The following is a 20,337-nucleotide window of genomic DNA, read 5'->3' on the forward strand; positions in this document are numbered from 1 at the left end:
TCAAGTAAACAGTGTTATCACAGGTCAAGGAAGAGGAGAAATGGAGTGTCAAAGGCGTTGATGACATTTGCAAGAGCATGATTATATTAATTTATTTAGCAATAATCCTCTAACTCCTAATGTATGTCAAGAACTAATCAAAAATATATATACACTAATATGTATAAAATGGATAACTAATAAGAACCTGCTGTATAAAAAAATAAATTAAATAAAATTTAAATATTCAAAAAAAAAACACAGTGAGATACCACATTATACCTGTTAGAATGGCTAAAATTAAAAAAAAAAAAAAAAAAAACTAATCAAAAATACCCAGCTAACTAATAGGTAGATGTAGGTGCAGGCCACTGTCTAGGGGTTCTACCAGAACTGGATGCAGGTTTTTTCTTTAACCTCTTTTTCTTCTTTTCATTTTTCTTAGGAAAAAAAAAAAAAAAAGGAAAACAACAACAACAAAAGACAACATATATTTAGTACTTACTATGTGTCAGGTACTCTACTAGGTACTTTTAAAAATTATCTTACTGCTTCCTATATCAATATTATGAAAAAAATCACTATTATTAGCCCCATTTGCAGATGAGGAAAAAGAGTATGAAGATATTAAGCAACCTATGCAGATAAACACAGCACATTCTGAACTACTGGCTTTAGAGCCCCTTGCTTCCACAGGCTGTCTTCATCACTTGCATCTTTATTTTAACACATAAGCAATGGGCCCTTTATTTGGAGATTCCTTTGGAAGAAGTAAGAACTTTAAACTCTGTTATAAACTGAAGTGAAATTATTATTCTAAATTTTCTGATTTTAAAAATTGAGCAGTCTTGCCATACAAGTAATTATTTTAAAACTTTACAAAGAGGTAAATAGCTACTCTAGTTTCCTTCCTTCCTAAACTCTCTTGTGGGTGATACATGCTGAAAAGATATTTATGCTTTACCTAATGTTTTCTACTTAAGGGATACAATCTGAATTTCTAAATTTGGGACTAAAAATAAACAGAACTGTCCCTCCTTAATTCCTCTTCCTTCCTTCCTTGCTAATCAAACCAAGATTATTGTTCTGCCCTAGAAAATGTTCAGTGAGTAACATACTATTGTGTTTTTTTTTCCTGTGCAAAGCCAAACTTGAAGAGACACCCCATCCTATTCATCAACAATCACAAAATTAACGAAGAATGAAAGGACTCAGGCTTTAAAGCAAGGATTGTGTAGGGGTGAAGGTCACTCACATTTTTAATGTGGAAATTTGACAGGGAAATAGGAGGTGTTTCCTTATTACCTAGCAAAAACACACAATTTCTAAAGCTGAATCATACAAAATTCCCTTTGACTGACTATTTTTTAAGACTATGTCATATTTGAATGTATTCAACCATCACTGTCTGGAAAGACAAATCCAGGTCAGACAAACATGAAAAATGAACACTTCTGAACAGCAAAACTAATAGTCATGCATGACATTTAGCAAGGTTTGGTAATAGCTATCATTTGCTGAGGATGCACTGCATTCTAATCCAGAGATTTTCAATCTTGGTTACACATTAGAGTCACTGGGGATTTTTTTTAACTTTATTTTGAACTAATGTTAGACTTACAGAAAATTGCAAAAATAGTAGAGTGAGTTCTCATATATCCCTTACCTGCTTCCTGTGAAATTAACTCCTTACCCAGTACAAAGATCAGAGCCAAATTAACATTAGTACAGTATATTAACTCAATTAAAAATCTTATTAGAGTCTTTGAAGTTGTTCCACTCATGTCCTTTTGGATTTGTCTGGATTTGTTTTCTCATGATGAGAATGGAGTGACGATTTTTGTAAGAATACCCAGAAGTGATGGATCCTTCTCAATGAATTATATCAAAGAGCCCATGATATCCATATCTTTTTCCTGGTGATGCTAACTTGGATAACTTGGTTGAAATCATGTCTATTGGATTTCTCCACTGTAAGGTTACTATGTCTCCCTTAGTATTTAATAAATATCCTGATACTTTGAAACTATGCAAATACTGTTTCTCCTCAAACTTTTATCCATGAATTTTAACATTCATCAGTAGATCTTGCCTACAACAGTTATGACTGTGGTCTTACAAAGTGAGTTTCTATTTCTCTAGTTCCTTCTACATTTATCAACTGGAATTCCATCTGATACTGAGTCCCCACCACAGGTCAATTATATTAAAATATACTAAGCATATTATACCTGGTCCTCACAATGTGGCTAATAAACAGATGTTATTATCTGCTTTGGGATATGAAGAAACTGATACTTGGGATGACAAAAACTTATATTTTTACAGCTAATAAGTAATTCTGATCTGCTCTCTCCAAAATCCATGCTATTTTCACTGTCTAATCTTCTTCCCTTTCAAGTTCAGCTCACTGCTCTTGATGTCAAAATATGTCCCATTTAAAGCCTACTCTCTCTACTAACTCTAATCATCTGTAATTTTTGCCTAGGTCAGTCCAAGGTTGGACAAATTTTTTTTTCCCAGAACATTTTGACATCCACCTGCCTAAAGAGTAAGGAACAGATGCCAGCTATGTTTTTTGCCTTTACCTGGACAAAAGATCATTGCAGAACAATATGTGAGTGAAAAAAAGGGTATGTCACATACATATCAAATCATTTATATATTTAGGCTAATAGGCAACCTTTTGAAGAAGTATAACCCAAATGCTCTCTGAAGGAATTAAACTCAGAAAGCATAGAAACCTATGTGTGTAGTGGTTAAGAGTGAGGTTTTGCTCCTACACTGTTGGTGGGAATGTAAATTGGTACAGACACTGTGGAAAACAGTATGGAGGTTCCTCAAAAAACTAAAAACAGAGTTGCCATATGATCCAGCAATCCTACTCATGGGCATATATACAGACACAACTATAATTTGAAAAGACACATGTATCCTTATGTTCGTAGCTGTACTATTTACGATAAGCAAGACATGGAAACAGCTTAAATGTCCATCGACAGATGAATGTTTAAAGAAGATGTGGTACGTATATACAGTGGAATGCTAGTCAGCCATAAAAAAGACATAAATAATGCCATTTGCAGCAACATGGATGGACCTAGAGATTATCAAACTAAGTGAAGTAAGTCACAGAAAGATAAATACCATATGATATCACTTATACATGGAATCTAAAATATGACACAAATGAACTTTTCTACAAAACAGAAACAGGTTCACAGATGTAGAGAATAAACTTGTGGTTGCCAAGGGGGAGAGGCAGTGGGGAGGGATGGTTTGGGAGTTTGGGATTAGCAGATGCAAACTATTATATACAGAATGGATAAACAACAAGGTCCTACTGTATAGCACAGGGAACTGTATTCAATATCCTGTAATAAACCATAATGGAAAAGAACATGAAAAAGAATATATATATGTTTATATGTATGTATGTATGTATACAACTGAATCACTTTACTGTACAGCAGAAAGTAACACAGCATTGTAAATCAAATATATTTCAATAAAATACATACATTTAAAAAAACAAAGAGTGGGGTTTTGGAGCCAGGTAGACCTGAGTTAGAGTTTGGCAAATCACTCAATGAATATGTTTTTTTAAGTTTTTAAGGTTCAATTTCCAAACTGTTAAAATGCAAATATTAATACTGATTACATAAACTTCTTGTGAGGATTCAATAAGCTCTTAGCACAGAGGGATAAGAAATCAATAACTATGAACTTTAAAAAAAAACTCACTGTAACCAAATTGCCTAACACCTGACAAGAGATGAGTGTTTTTTAAAGGAATTTTGGGGAAAAGGAGATAGAGGTAATTTTGGAGGAGACGGCCCTTTAAAAGAGAGCAGATATTGTGGGCATGTACAGGTATTTTGGAACAGCCCGTGGGGTGCATAAGGATTCTGATGGAGAAAGGGATAAAAGGAAATGGAGAGTGTGAACTATCACCTTGACTCAGTTCCCTTGGTGGGGGTGACCATAAAGTCGAGAGCTAAATAAAAGGGTGGGCCAGGGGAAGAGTTGCCACAGCTGCCAATCTGGAATAGCAGGCAGTTAAAACATCACATGAAATGTACAGAGAGAAGATTTTCCTCAGAATGTCTGTCAGGAAGGTAGACCTCTCAGGTATGCACCATATGTGTACACCACGGGGATGAGGCATTTTATCTATTTCAGTCACTTCCGTATTCTTGGTGCCTAGAACACTGCCTACCATATAGTAACTGTTCAGCAGAATTATTAGACTGCTGGATAAATGAATGAATACACTAATAAATTCAAAAGTCTGATTAGGAAGCTTAGCTACTTATAGGTCTTCTCTGTTGCTAACAGGGATAAAAAAAATTAGGGGGCTGGGCTGATTTTTCAGGTCTATAGAAGAAAGCCGGGGTCCACCTACCAGCTGCTCTCCTTGTCTCCCTCTTCCTCATTAAGGGTTCAGCGTCTCTTCTAAATACTTGTTGAACAAATAAGGAACAATAATTTTTTAAAGGGCACCAAATTACAAACATGCTCAGGACATCTAAAAATCTGTTAGACTTTGGCTATATGTCACTGAATATTACAACTGTACATAGAGAAACAGTCATTTCTTGCCCAACTATGAAAATGTGAAATAAGATGCCAGTGGCAAAGACTTGAAGTTGCTTTTCTCCCTTTCATGTTTAATAAGAGAGCCCTGGGAAATGTGCCTAGCTGAAGAACTTTATTTCCCAACCACATTTATAAATAGAGGTGGCCATTGAGTTGTAAATCTCCAGGGAAACTGCCTTGTCCGTTGCTCTTGTATTCCTGCCTGCAATAAAGTTATAATGATTGGAGCTCCAAGAGTTATCGTGTGATTTTGAAGATGATGAACGTAAGGGTATAAGGAAACTGGGTCTCTGATGCTTTTCTAGAGCTGCCGTAACAGTGTCTATCTCCAGACTTGATTTGTGTAGGAGAAAAACAAATTTCCATCCTGTTTAGGTGACTATAGTGACGTAAGTACCCAACACAATTTTAGTGTTGTGGCCCATCAGGTGAAGTGTGTGTTTAGTTGAAATGGTAGAAGCTAAATAGGTGTACTTCAGAGAAAGAAAGCAAATAGAAGTTTTAATTGACCGTTTTAGTAATTATTAACAGGACGGAAGAAACTACAGTGCACAATTTAAATAAATACTTATTATGAGAGCACTGTTATCTACTACAGAATTAAATAACTGAGCTGCAAGTGTTTTTGTCAATAACTGGCACATGTGATATTGAAAAAGATCATAAATCACCTAGTCCAATTACCTATCTGATGCTCAACTCTTCTCTAGAATATTTAGGTAAGAAGTCATCCAGCTTATGCTTGGCTACATCCAGTGATGAATAACTCTCTACTTCCCACGCTAGCCCATTTTTATCTTTGGACAGTTCTGAAAGTTAGAACGTTGCTTCTTACATTGAGCTGAAAATCTGTTTTCCTTTAGCTTCCATCCACTCATTCTAGCTCTCATCTTTAGAGCCATAATCAGTACATCCAAGCCCTGTTCTAAATGATAAGCCTTCAATTATCACACTCCTCTTGAGACAGCTGCCCCTGTGAATTTTCATGCCACAAAATCATGCTGACCATGTTTCTGAACATATTGAAATCTGCTTTCTCAGAATCCAGGGAATATGTATGACTACTCTTTTCTTTCCTTGGAATCATGTAACTTGAAAGGACATGGCCACATCCTTTCCAGTTTGTAATAACTTCTATGTTGCCAAAAATTTTCTCTGTTACTCAAACACAGATACAAAGTAATCATTATTCCCAGTTGTTTTCAATAACTCTGAGAGATACATTTTGAGACAAAGCAAGTAAAGAACTTGTCAGATGTTTTACTATTTGCTGAATTAGACTACCCCATTTATACTTCCCCCAATTTTTGAAATTCCCCTTCTTACTGTGTTTTATATCTATGCAACTTATAAGACTTAAATCAGAAATAAATCATTTATTTCTTACATCAGGTCAAATGACATTTGGTACATTTTCACCATAATATCACCTCTGTCCTTTCACCTTTCATACACACTCCAGTGATCTCCTAAATTTCTGCTTTTAGGATTTTGGATTTCTAAGCAGGCATAAATGATATTGACACAGAGTACTATTGTGAATTTCTCCACTAAACAAAGTCTATTTCTATTCAATTGGATCTATTCTTCCATTACCATATTTCAAACAGACCCCACCCACCAAACTTTGGTGACACCCTGAGATTTTTACCATCTGTGTAATAATATTTAATTCAATTGGTTACCTGCTAAATTCAACTGATTACCTGCTAAAATCAAATATATTGAGCTCACAAAATGTAATAATAGGCAAATAAATGTAGCCTAAAAACTTATTTTTTTAATTTAAAAAAATGAAACTGAAACTTGGACAACTAGCAAGGACATTGTAAATTTAATCTGGAACTAATCTCTGGGTTTGACACCTAAGGGCAGACATCGCATAAGGAACTTCTGCCACTTTTCTCTGTTTCTACAACCGGTGTTATGTCAAAGAGGCAAAATTAAAATGGTCAGGAACTGCAGTTACCTGTACCAGGAGAGCAGAACTCATTTTTCAGGCTAGATTTTTAAGAGTGTAAAGCCAGGTTCACAGTTTAGGAGAAACATAGTTTCTCATTCACAATCTGTCTCCCAGTCAACCTATGCTACTACCAATATCAGAAAGGTACAGAGATAAAATATAGTTTAAACTTTAAATCCCTCAAACCAGGCTGCCAGGGAGGGGAGAGGTCAGATGCTGACATGCTGGAAAAAAGGAAAACAGATGATGACCACAGTGGTGATATCAGTTTTTCACCAGATCAGTATGAGTTGGAATGGGATCAGCAGAAGATGAGAGTTGGGTTATTTGAGGTTTATGGTGTTAATGTGAGAGACAGATGTGCCTAGAGAGGGTTAGGTAAGTAGCAGGCGAAGCAATGCATGCTCAAAATTGAGATAAAGCATCGGCAATCTCTGGGAATCATTATGTTCCCTACTAAACATAGAAGAGATTGTTTTTGAATCATATGCATCCTGAAAAAGTCTTTTCTTCTGGGCCTAGAAATTTCTTGCCCAAAGCGTAGGCGGGAAAGATGAGCTCAGTCTACAAGCTTACTCATGTCCTTCACTGGCTTTCACTTCATCATGTATCTATTTTTCCTTCTCATTAAAAAAAAGGCACTAAAATATGTTATCGGGATACAATTTGGAATTTTCATTTATATGGCATATTAGAAATAATTGCTTAAATTATACAACTATTATGTGGAAGACAACTTATTTTTATTATTAGCTTTATGGGTTGGTATTGACATTTTACATATAAGAGTAAGGATAGGTTTCTTCTGTCTTCAAAGACTCCACAGTCTAGGAGAGAAGACAAGACATTCATAAATACCTAATACATAATTTAGACTGTAACATGTGCCTTAAGAGTGAGCTAAAGAGTCCTAGAGGTTTAGAGAAAGAAGAGATTAACTCTGAACTCAAGAACACCACTAGCAAAATGTAGTTTGAATGTTTATGTCCCCCTAAATTTGTATGTTGAAATCCTAATGCCTAATGGGATGGTATTAGAAGGAGGGGGTATTTGCGGGGGGTAGTTATGTCATGAGGGTGGAGCCCTCAAAAAGAGGATTAGTGCCTTATAAAAGAGGCTCCAGAAAGATCCCTAGCCCCTTCCACCATGTGAGGAAAGAGCGAGAAGGCAAAGGTTATGAACCAGGGTGAAGGTTCTCACCAGAAGGTGACCATGCTGGCAACTTGATCCTGAACTTTCCAGCCCTCAAAAATGTAAAAAGTAAAATTTTGTCATTTTTAAGCCACTCAGACTGTGATATTTCATTATAGGAGCTCAAACAGACTAAGACTATTGGTGAAAGGACGAGATTCAAACATGAGCATGGTGAGTGCTGATCTCAGTCTTACTGCCCTGCCTTGGCCACATCATTTCACTGTGCATTAGTTTCTTTAAACATTAAATGAGAAAGGAAAAACAACATTCTTGCCCAAAGTACTCATATCCTCTGGAGACAATTCAGAGATGAACAGATCAATAGACAGATCCCAAACCAAGCAAAAGCATCATATTGTTCATGGAAAGCTTCACAGCACTCAGAATAGAGCAGCAGTGTCATCGCTCCCCACTGCTGCCATCCTCCAAACTTTACATTCTTTAGGAATGTCCCACAAACCGAGACTATATTGTCAAGCTGGAGTAAAACGAGATGTTCACATGCAGCCAATCTTAAAAGAAGGTTAATTTGTGTTAGCAAATTGTCAGATAACCTGTCATGCCTAATTATTTTTATTTACCCACATCCTTTTTACCCCGCATAGCATTAAACAGAAAAAAATTAAAAAGTTCTCCAAGATTTTGTGATAGCTGATCTTTCAAGGCTACTTTGTGGCTAGATAAATAAAAAGAAAAACAGAAACATTGCTATTCCAGGAATTTTTTTTCTCTCTTTGAAGACACTGAAAAGAAATAATGATGATATAGATTCAAGGGCAAGTGCTTTATCCTTTATAAAGTTGAATTAGTAAGTTGATCCTCTTTATCCAGTATGTTTTTAATGCACAGAGAGATAACATTTGATAAGTTCATGAAAAAAAATTACATTAGTACAACAAGTAAGAGGTGTTAACAGAGTATAGGCAGTGAAAATTCATGAAACAAACCAAAATGCAAAGAAAGTGATTGAGTCCCTATTGTAGTACATAAATTACATTGTTAAAATGATGACTGATATTATAGCTTCTATTTCAAAGACTCCCTTTATATAACAGGTATATTGTCAAAACTGATAATAAGAAAATACTTTCTCAAGAGCATACCTGCCCATAAATTATTCTTATAAAATTGTAGACATGAGAGAGTTATCTGAAATAATGGCACATCTAAATTGAGAGGTGGGGAGAGGAATTTAAAGGAAGAAATGACACTAAAATATATCACCTTAAAGTGTTTTTTTAAAAAGTACACCACATAAAGTTTCTTCATAATAGTCAAAAAAGAGCATGCAGGATTACATTATTTAGATTTATGTAGCACTCCATATTTTTCAATCATCCTCCATACATGAATTCATAACAGTGTTCTTCTATAGTTATCTGATTATATATTAGAAAATTCTCTCTCACTCTCTCTCTGTCTCTCTCTCTCCCTCTAATGAAGAAATTGAGAAGGAAATGAGTCAAGTAACTTGCCTCAGCTCCTACTGAATAAAGACAAGTTTTTGAACATCTAATAAGAGAACTTTCAAATATGATAAGAGAGATCATGTCTGACCAACTTATCTAAAAAAAGAGAGTGAGAGAGAAAAAAGCCCTCAATCAGGGCTGACCCCAAATTTGTTCTTTATACATTTATAGGTTGCAAGGAACAGAGGGGGGATTTTGGTTATTGTCACGTAATAGGGATCACTTCCAGTTTCCAGTCCAAGTTTGAGAAATAAAACCTTCTGGAGACCCAACCTTGGGGGTGACCCCCAACACTTGCATGAGTTTTACCTCCAGTAACCCTACCAGGCTCTTACTGAGAAATCAGAGAAAAATCTCCTCAAGCTTCTGGAAGAGGAGGGGGAAAGTAACTGTTCTGAAATATAACTAGAGCATATTTTTTTCTCCTTAAAAAAGACTTCCTTTAAGGAAAATTGTTTTACCAGAGCCTAACAGATCAGGAGGAAGGGAAATGACCAACTCCAGCCCCCTCTAGCCTTCCTGTCTCACCTAAGGGGGAAAACAGAACAAAACAAAACTGAGACTTAGACATAATCATAGGACTATGGAATGATTCCCTAATTCCCACATGTACCACATCAATAGGGGTCCTGAATAATAACAGGGGATTACAGCTAAAAATTACTGTATAGCTCAGACCTTATTTACAACGGGGGCTTTAGGGAAACCCAAATACAACAGAGAAGACAAAAGCCAGAGAAGACAAAAGACACCACAGATTTTAGCCTCTGGCATCTATAGCAAATAGTGAACAGCCTAACACCTAGCCAGATAAATTAAAAACCTCATACTAAAGGTCTCATTACCTCGGTTCCTTTTACCCAATACATCATGTCAGCCTTCAACCAAAAATTACAAAGCATGCTAAAAGACAAAAAACAGTCTGAAGAGATAGCAGCCATTAGAAGAAGACACAGATCTAGCAGATATTTTGGAATTGTTAGACTTGGAATTTAACTATATCCTTGGGCTGCTAATGGAAAAGGGGACAACATGTAAGAACAGATAGGTAATGTAAGTACAGAGATGGAAACTCTAAGAGAGAATTAAAAGGAAATGCTAGAAATCAAAAACACTGCAACAGGAATGAAGTCTTTGATCTGCTCATCAGTAGACAGGATGAAGCCAAGGAAAGAATCAGTGAACTTGAAGATATGTCAATAGAAACTTCTCACATTGAAAAACAAAGAGATTTTTAAAAACTGGAAAAAGAAAAGGCATGGAATATCCGAGAACTGCGGAACAAATACAAAGGTATAATATTTACCTAATAGGAATACCAGAATAAGAAGAAAGAGAGAAAAGAAGAAATGTTTAAAGTATTAATGAAGTGACGGGGATTTGTTGTGAGGATACAAGGGAAGATTAGGGAGTGCAGAAAACCACATTCAGCTGTCAAGGGAACAAGTTTCGTAGAGGATTTTCATGGCTCTGTGCCATCATACCAACTCTACCAGTCGCACAGTGTAATCTAGCAGTCACTATCCTCACATGTAAATTTTCTACTGTGAGTGGATATGGTCTGTTTTCTGACTACTTTCTTGCTTCTCTTCCTCATGTCCTTTTTTACATGGCTTCTACCACCTCATGCCTGCTGTGTGTCTCTTAGCTTTGTGATCAATTTATTGTCCATGTCCCTCTCTGGATGTCCCTATCACTAAGAGAAAATCTGACTGGGTTAATCACCCTCCAGCATCAGAACCTCTACGAGACAGGATTCCTTTATCAAACCACCTGACGAGATGTTGGCCAACCTATAAGATGACTATATGTAGCTCCGGTGCCCATTCCTAATCCAGTCATTTCTAAACCAAGCAGAAGGATCATGTGATCAGATGAATGAAGAACCAGAAGCTGCCTCCTAGTTCATGTTTGGAAGGAACTATTATCAAGGTAGTCTCTCAGTATGCTATGAATTTATCTGAATTACCAGGCATTTTGGTAGCATGTTGCAAAAAGCCAGCTAGGTACCCAAAGAAAATGGTAACTTTGATTCAATGTATCCTATTCTTGAGTTCCATTTCTGGTTTACACCATGTTACATATTCCTCACAGCCACCAATGGAGAGGGGGCAGGGAGTATGGAAGGTAATACTGCTGATGACAGCTCCAAGATAAACTCTGAGATTCATCAGAACCTGGACTAGGCTGCCCCTATGACTCAAAGCATTCTGGTGACAGACCAGGGAGACAGCTACACAGAGAGTACAAAGGTTGATCCAATGTCCCTAAGAACAGCTGTGCACAACTTGATGGTCCCATTCTCCGAGTTATTTCACTGTGTCGCCTGTCCCAAATATTTTCAACCATCCTCTACTAAACGTGGCTGAAAGACATAGAGGAAAATGTGTGTGTGCTAAAACATAGGCATGTGTGTATATGAAAATTTCCCCTCAAGAGCATACTATGTTTGAAAAGAATTATTTTTCACTTCCTGATTTCGATTTAGGCTATTAATTTTCTAAAGCAGATAAAATCAATGTAGGAAGAAAGCAGTGTTCTATGAGTAATGTTTACTTTTCACTGGAATTCAAGTTAAATATGAATGTGCTTTCTCTTCACTAGCTTTCAAGAGATTGTATTCAACTAACTTCCCGGTACACATAGGACACAGAGCAGTGAGGGAGAGGTACCAGACACCAGCACCATTCTCTTTAGTTCTTGACTGTGTCTGACTTTCAAGGGCATTTTTCTCAGGGAGAGAAAGAGTGTTTTGCTCTACCTCCAGGTAAAGTGCTGTGAGTGAGCAAAGGCTACAAGGTAGAAGGTGAGAACGCTGTTCCTGTTTAACTAACTCTCTCTGGCCTCAGAATCAAAAGAACTATCCTCATGCATCACATCCTCTCTATTATCTCTGTGCATACTGTTTCTTGGCAAAAAATAGAGTGATACCTTGTGTTTTCCTAATAGTTATCTGTATTTAAGAAATTGACACGAAATGCGCACCAGTACACTTTTCCCACTTTACCAGTTTTCTCAGATTCCACATACCTTATAGCCTGACTGTTGCATGGCTGTAAGCAGCACGTTTCATCCTAATCTGTTTCTTATGATAGATTTTTAGGGGAGAAAAGGCAGCTATTTTAAATATTTTTTTCTTCATAAGTCCTTTGTCTTTACCAAGAAAAAAAAGTGGCCACAGTTGTTACTATTCAATTTGCAAAAGAAGATACCAAGGTGATTTATTCATTCATCAAAATATATGGAGTGCCCCCAAGACTCAAACAGCCTTTGTAATGTCTGTGGGAACTTAAATCTGTCATACTTTTCCTATTTTAAAGATGAAGAAACTAAGTCACAGGGAGGTTAGATGATTTATCTAAACTAAGAAATGGAGTGTAATTGCAAAAATGAGGTCATTTTTTTACGTCTGGCTTCATGACTGTCAGCCAAATCATTTCACTTACACTTTCACACACAACGGTTACAAACATTACCATACATCAGGACCCATGAGATCTGTACTTCCTGTAATATACATGTCATGTAAAGTATATCTCATGTAACATTATGCAATTGTTTGTTTTTACCTGTTACTTAAAATTTATGGTGAATTTACACTCAGTGTTAATTGAAAAAATGTTCAGAGTCGACTTTTTCACTAGCAAAACAAAACAAAAAACTAGCATGTCTCTTAAATTAAAAAAGAAAATTGACCAGGCTTACTTTGTTCCCTCTCCTAAGGGCCTCTTGTCCATGAATTAGCATTAATGAAGGGAGTGAGAGAAGTGAACTCCCCATACCTGGAGAGCAAAGAAAGCCAGACACATATAGAGAGCTTACTATACATGCCACATAATAGTATTTCTGAAGAGTAGTGAATTCTGTATTCAAACAGAGGTGGGCAAATAAATCCAGAGCTCCTGAGTGTTTGATTTTTCCTTTTTAAAGACAAGATGCTCTGATGGTTGGAGATTTTCATTTCCCAGCCCTAACACAGAGTAGTCACATATGCAAACACGGACACAATGTCTGCAGTCTCAATGTAGATTAATTTTTTCTGGCTGCCAGGAACCATGAGTGGGCTATGCTGTTGCCGTGATAAACCCCACCCCTCCCTCACTCAGAGACAAAAGAAACACACACATGAAAAGGCCAGAGCCTCAAACTATAGTTATTTCACCTTGAATAGACTTTCCAAATGAAGCCTTTCATTTTGCTTTCTATATTAAACATTGGAAACCAAAAAGGAATTTCAAACCTTGTTTCTTCATTCGTGTATCACAAACTGCTAATTAGAAAAGATTTCTTTTACTAAATGATTTAGTTCTTATGTCTTTTTTAACACTTGAAAGGTTACAGCTTCAGGAAAAGAGTAAAGAGCCTTAATTAAAGAATGAATTATTGAATATTCAGTTTTAATTGATGTCGCCCCGTGCTATTATTTTGCATGTTTATAGATGTTTTATGTGATTCTGTTATCAGAATAACCAAAGAGAGAGACATCGACTACTGAGCCTAAAAAAGGGGGAGGGTTTCTGCTTGATCACATCCAGTCATTTAAGTTCAAGAATCATCTGAAGAGTGGTTTCCATGACAACAAGTCACTAATTGTGAACATAAAGTAAAAAATCAACCTTCCCTGAATTTGGCAGCTACATGGATGATGCTGATTTTTTTTTTTTTTAATAGTAAAATGGCACTTTTCCTTAGGCAATTCCTCAAGTCACTTTCCTGAAATGAAGAACCTACTTCATTGTGGAGTTAACTCTGGTCTGGCAACGGTGTCAGATTAAAACCATCCAGATCTGTCAGGCTTTGACTGCCAGCACCTAGCTTCTGCTACAGACATGGGGAGAAGGTTGCAATGAGGAGTGAGGGATTTTTGCATCTTAGAGCTGAGAGAGTTGCTGAGGACAATGAATAACCCAGTAAATGCTACCAAATACTGGATTTGAACATTCTCTAGACTGGGGAAAGAAAAACAATTGAGGGGGAAAAGTGAGTTAAAATCCAAAATCAGCCACTTTCCATGGAGTTAGTCATCCATGCTCAATCACTAGCAAAGGTTTCTGGTTTCTCTGTCTGGCAGATTTTTAAAAAACAAGAAAAAAACAGGGCTTCCCTGGTGGCCCAGTGGTTGAGAGTCCGCCTGCTGATGCAGGGGACGAGGGTTCGTGCCCCGGTCTGGGAGGATCCCACATGAGGCAGAGTGGCTGGGCCTGTGAGCCATGGCCGCTGAGCCTGCACGTCCAGAGCCTGTGCTCCACAATGGGAGAGGCCACGACAGTGAGACGCCTGCGTACCGCAAAAAAATAAATAAATAAAATAAATAAATAAATAAATAAAAAACAGAAAAACAAAAAAGTGAACTCTTTGAGACTTGGAAACCTGTTCAACCGACACAATCGCACCATTGAAAATTCACCAGTTGATGACTTGCAGCATATCATTTGTAAAAATTGCTTCAGCCTGAGTTACCTTTCACCAGCTCTGTAACTCTACTCACTGGGTCACTAGGAGTGAGTAAGAACATTTTGATAAATTCTGTTTCCATGACGATGAATTAACCAGTGAAAATGGGGAGGTGGTGAAGGATCTGTATTCTGCAGAATACTCTCAGATGTTTGCCTGTTTTCATTTTTAGCCATTTAGTTCTCATGGCTTTGTTCCAGGACTCTTTAATTTGCCAGTAGCTGTTTTTCCTACACAGATTACGGGAGTAATTCATCAGCTAATGTTTCATTCAGTGGTCCTATCTAATGTAAGAAAACATAAAAATGAATTTTTCCAATTATGACTTTTTGTTTGTTTAGAAAGAATGTAGTAAGCTTTTTTCCTTTCTTTTTTCACAATCTAGCTTTAGTGTTCTTATTCTCCCTTATTGACCATTACCTTACACAGACTATAACTGCAATTTGTAAGGTGCTGGGATCTGCTTTTAAATACCAGTAAATCCCAAAAAGGCAATGGTTTTTGAATTTACTGGACTAAAACCCCAGAGGGGGATATAAAGAGAAAATGAACATTAAAACATGTAGGCCCAGTACATGTTACAATGAAACAAAGTGTTTAGGAAAAATTAAGAAAGCAATAGAGCCTTTCCTTTACTAAATTACTTTAAATTGGCTTATTTATTTATATACAATGGAATGTGTTTATGTTATTTCAGCATTTACCCACTTCCTGAATTTAATGATAACACTACTATATCCTTGCAGGGGAGGAGGGGAGAATTGATTCTGATGGTTTTGTTTTCCAAATGACGAAAAAAGCAAAAAGAACTCATCTATTTGTACCAGAAAAAAATAGATATGCAACTATTTTTTCTGAGATATGAAATAAGAAAAATGTTTCCTCAAAACATGTATTTTCAATCTAACTTAATTTGTATCTCAGCAAGTAACTAATTTATCTCATTTTAAAAACTAAGTTCAAATGGTAGGATATTTTCCCTTGTCTTTCTTTTCACCTGAAACAAGGCAAATAACCAGTTTTCAATTTTCAACTGTTTATTCTGCCATTGTGCAGCCACTAATTTAAAGGATAATTGTATTATTTTCCAAATTCATTCATTTGCTCAGAGCAGGAAGAAATGTTATGCCTAGATGTTGTAGACTGCCAACAATGAAAAAAATGATCAGATATCATCTTAATCTGAGACTAAAAGTGCAAAGGACCATGAGATTCACAGGAAGTAAAGCAGAAAACTATTTAACATTTATTATGCAAAGCTCTGCCAATCAGAACTATTTTTTAAAAAATTTCAGTAAATAGTAATGCAATAATATATTTTTCTGTGAAGAACTGTTCTTCAGGGTCATATTTGCTTTGAAAGCTTAATTTCTCTACCAAGAACAGAAAGAACTCTCATGTTGAAAAGAATATGGTAATTTCCTTTTCCTACCTTTTTAACACATACATACCAAAAATATTATTAATATTAGTGGATCTCAGAGAATATGCATGATTGGAAATCAAAGTAATTGTTTTAAATGAATAAACTCTAGTTGTTGTGCTAATCTATAAACTATTAGGAAAGAAAACCATTCCACTCTAAAATCAGTGTTGGCAGCCCTGAATTTGTTCATCTTGATTTAAAACAGCAAGGGCAACAGTGTCAGTTGACTGGATATGGACAAGGGGAAGTCTAATGAGTTCTTTTGTTCACCTGCCATATGTAACTCCTTCTACTTCTTATGGGCAATGTGCATGAGTTCTGCTAGCAGTGCCATGCTTCCCTTCCTAGACCTAAGGTCGTAACGCAGGTAGCTGGCATTCAGTTCACATTGATGTTAATAATGTGAGATCCCTCGGCCAGCTGTTGTCCGGGAAATAAAGATGGCATGGCCCACCCAAGAGACAGCTGCCTCCACATCAGCGTGACCCGTAGCTGGCACCAGGCAGTGCAGGAGTCAGCTTGTTAATGCTAATGTCTCCGGTGAGATAGGGATAAACAGCCACCCTCTCAGTCCTGTAGATTGAAAGTGTCACAAAAATACTGCCAGTCTAGGCTGCTGATCATTAAAAACGAGTACAAATGAGAGGAATAATGGCTTGTTGATCCACCTGAGTCAAGTTTGACATCCTTGTGACACTATTTACAACTGTATAGAGTCTTTCAGGTATTAGTGGGAGAGATTTTGACAAAGAATATAAGCATGAAATCTCTTGAATTTTAGGTCAAAACTGGTCAATAACAGAAAGTATAAAAAGAATATGTATATTTATATATATATATGTATAACTAAATCACTTTGCTGTACACCTGAAACTACCCCAACATTGTAAATCAACTATATTTCAATAAAAAATTTTAAATAAAATAAAACTGGTCAATAATGAAACATACTATATATTCCAATAATTTCTATTCACAATACACATTAAATGGTGTGCTCAACATCTATTTCATATGTCGTATATGCCACAGAACATCTATTACTTAAAATTGTTTCTAGCACTGACAGGACACCACATAAATATTCAGGACAATGACATTTTCAAAGGCTTATTACTTTGTGTATGAACATAATACATAAATAAATACATAGTATTTATCATAAATGTGGTCACATTTAAAAAAACAATGAAAAGAAATATTGAATGTATATTCATATAGCAATATAAGGATTAATAAGGAAATATATATTTATGAATCTAAAGAACAGTATCTTCTAATATTTCCAATCTGTTCCTGAAAAATGTATCTGAAATAGTTTTTTAATCATATAGTATTTTACTTCACTGAGATCTCACTATTTAAATACATTTTGCAGTGAACCCGTTAGTAAAGCCAGAAATATATTTGTAATATGACAACTATTCTCTCCATATCTGTTTTGCAACTTTATTTTTTTTATACCTACGATTTTAAAATGATGTGTTTAATATTAAAAGTTTAAAGCACATACATGCTTTTGTTGTTGGCATTTTTTCCCACTCTTAACCCCAGAAGTGATACTGAGAGATATAGCTTCAAGGGCAGCATCGAATCTCTTTGGAGCAAAGAGATTTGATCAAGAGTGCTGACCCAGGATCCAATATCCCACATGCCCAGAATCTAATCCCAGTGGCTACATACTGCTCCCTATGGTGCAAGAGGTTTATACATACAGTTGACAGCTTAGGATCTCTGCCCCAAGCCAAGAAAACATCTATTGAAGGATGTTTAGATGAATGAAAGACATAGTCTTCTACTTAATAGTCAAGGCTAACCCCCATCAGTAAATAATATAAGATTTTGAACTGCATTGAAAGATCATTTTAAAAAGCCCTTTTAGTAGATTGCTACCAATTCAGTGAGCTAGCTGACACAGTCATTCACTCAAGAAACATTTATGGAATATTATCTATTTCTTTTCCCCATAGTTGGCTAAGTGTGCACATAAGATATATAGAGGTAGAGATAAAGAATCTAATGATTATAAATCAATATGGAAGAGTAACCACAGAAAGGCAACCAGAATAATTGTATTGGCGGATTGTGGGAAGGGAGAGAACAGTAAGGTTTAATGATGTGATAATTAGGGAAAAGGCATTCCATACAAAGGAACAGTTGAACAAAGAGAAGTGAAAATTAATCTATTACATATAGAAAACCACAAACAGCTCAGGGTTGCCTGAGTGCCCAGTCTAAGGCAGATGGTAGAAATGAAGAGTGACAGAGATAGACAGGGGCCATATCAATGAGGTTCCATTGTCATTAACTACTTGTATGTCATCTTCTCCCAATGACCTTTTGGGAGGTGAAGGTAGCAGTTCTGATGAAAGATAATGACAATGACAGAAAATATTTGACAAGAAGATGAGTTGAAAATATGTTTAGGAAGTAGAATTATCAAACCTTGGTGATTGATTGGGCATCTCATGAAGAGATGAGAGATTTCAAAATTCTATATGATGCGCAAGTTCTACCTGGAGCAACTGGCTGGATGGTGGTGCCAACCAACTAAGGGAAAAGAGCCAGCTTAGGGAGACTGTGTTGAAACAGAAGTGTCTATGGAATATTCTTGTAGAGATGCCCACCTAGTAACTGGGTAGATGAGTCTAGAGCTCAGAGCACAGGCCTAGATTTGGAATCCACTGGTAAATAATGTTATCTGAAACCAGGAGACTGAATAACGTTGTTCAAAAAATATAGAAAGTGGGGACTTCCCTGGTGGTGCAGTGGTTAAGAACCTGCCTGCCAATGCAGGGGACATGGGTTCAAGCCCTGGTCCAGGAAGATCCCACATGCCGCGGAGCAACTAAGCCCATGTGCCACAACTACTGAGTCTGTGCTCTAGAGTCTGTGAGCCACAATTACTGAGCCCGCGTGCCACAACTACTGAAGCCCATGTGCCTAGAGCCCATGCTCTGCAACAAGAGAAGCAACCACAATGAGAAGCCCATGCACTTCAATGAAGAGTAGCCCCTGTTCCCTGCAACTAGAGAAAAAAATCCAAACCTGCACGCAACAACGAAGACCCAACACAGCCAAAAAATAAATTAAATATATATATATATATATATATATATATATATATATATATATATATATATATATATATATATAGAAAGTGAGATAAGTTACGAATTCAGGATCCAACCCTGGGACACAACAATTATTTTAGTGATTTCCAAAAGAAAAGTAGCCAGGAAAGGAAACAGCAAGGAGTTGACCAAAGGAGGAGAATCCATAATACATTAATATTATGGGAGCCACAAAAGTGAAAAATGCAGCAGAAGTCTCCAGTAAGATAAAGATGGAAAAATACAAATTAATCTCCCTCTCTTCCTCTCCCTACCTTAATACAAATCTACATCATTAAAAAAAAAGAACTGAGAAACCTAAAATCAAGAAACATTTGGAAAGGCCACAGTCTGCATACTCACATATTATTTAGGAGTTTTATAAGTTTATTCTAATTATTCATTCTCTACCTTATTCTCAAAGCACTACAAATTTCTTAGATAAAATTCCTAAATTCATTCTTCACAATTAAACTTGTAATAAATATTAAGCAAAAGTCAGTTCAGTGTTATTCTCATTGACATGTACCAGGAGTGCAGATTCTATCTGTTGCCCATTATGGGTGGAAATTTTGGCTTTAATTTCATGTTGAGAGTGCAGTGGGTATTTTGTGAAAGATGAGACGCCTCGCCCATCAATTGAGGCCTAATAGAAAAGCATAGCATTCTTCAATGCAGACAAGAAGAGCAAGTTGTAAAGTGGAAGGAAACTGGACTATAAAGCCAGACAAAGTAAGCTCACTGTAGGCTCCTGGGTAGAGGACAGCAGAAATACACTGGACTGTTGACTTCTTGGCATTGTGCACAGGAGCAACCCTTCAACTTGAGACATAACTAACATGCCATCAAAGCTTTGTTGTCAGCCACTGTCAGATTCCAGTAACAGGTCAGTCTTTCCCAGCTGTGTGTCTTAGGCAAATACCTAATGTTCCTAAATTCTACTTTCCTCATTTTTACCTACCCCAGATGCTTGTTGTGAAAATTAAGAGGTAACATATGTAAAGCATTAGTCTAGTACAGCGGTTCTCAACACAGGGTGATTTTGCTCCCCAGAGGACATATGGAAATGTCTGAAGACATTTTTGGTTATTAGGGCTGGGTAGGGGTTGGCTGTTACTGGCTTCTAGTTAGGTAAGATTT

The sequence above is a fragment of the Kogia breviceps genome, chromosome 16, assembly GCF_026419965.1.
Source record: "Kogia breviceps isolate mKogBre1 chromosome 16, mKogBre1 haplotype 1, whole genome shotgun sequence".
Lineage (NCBI taxonomy): Eukaryota > Metazoa > Chordata > Mammalia > Artiodactyla > Physeteridae > Kogia > Kogia breviceps.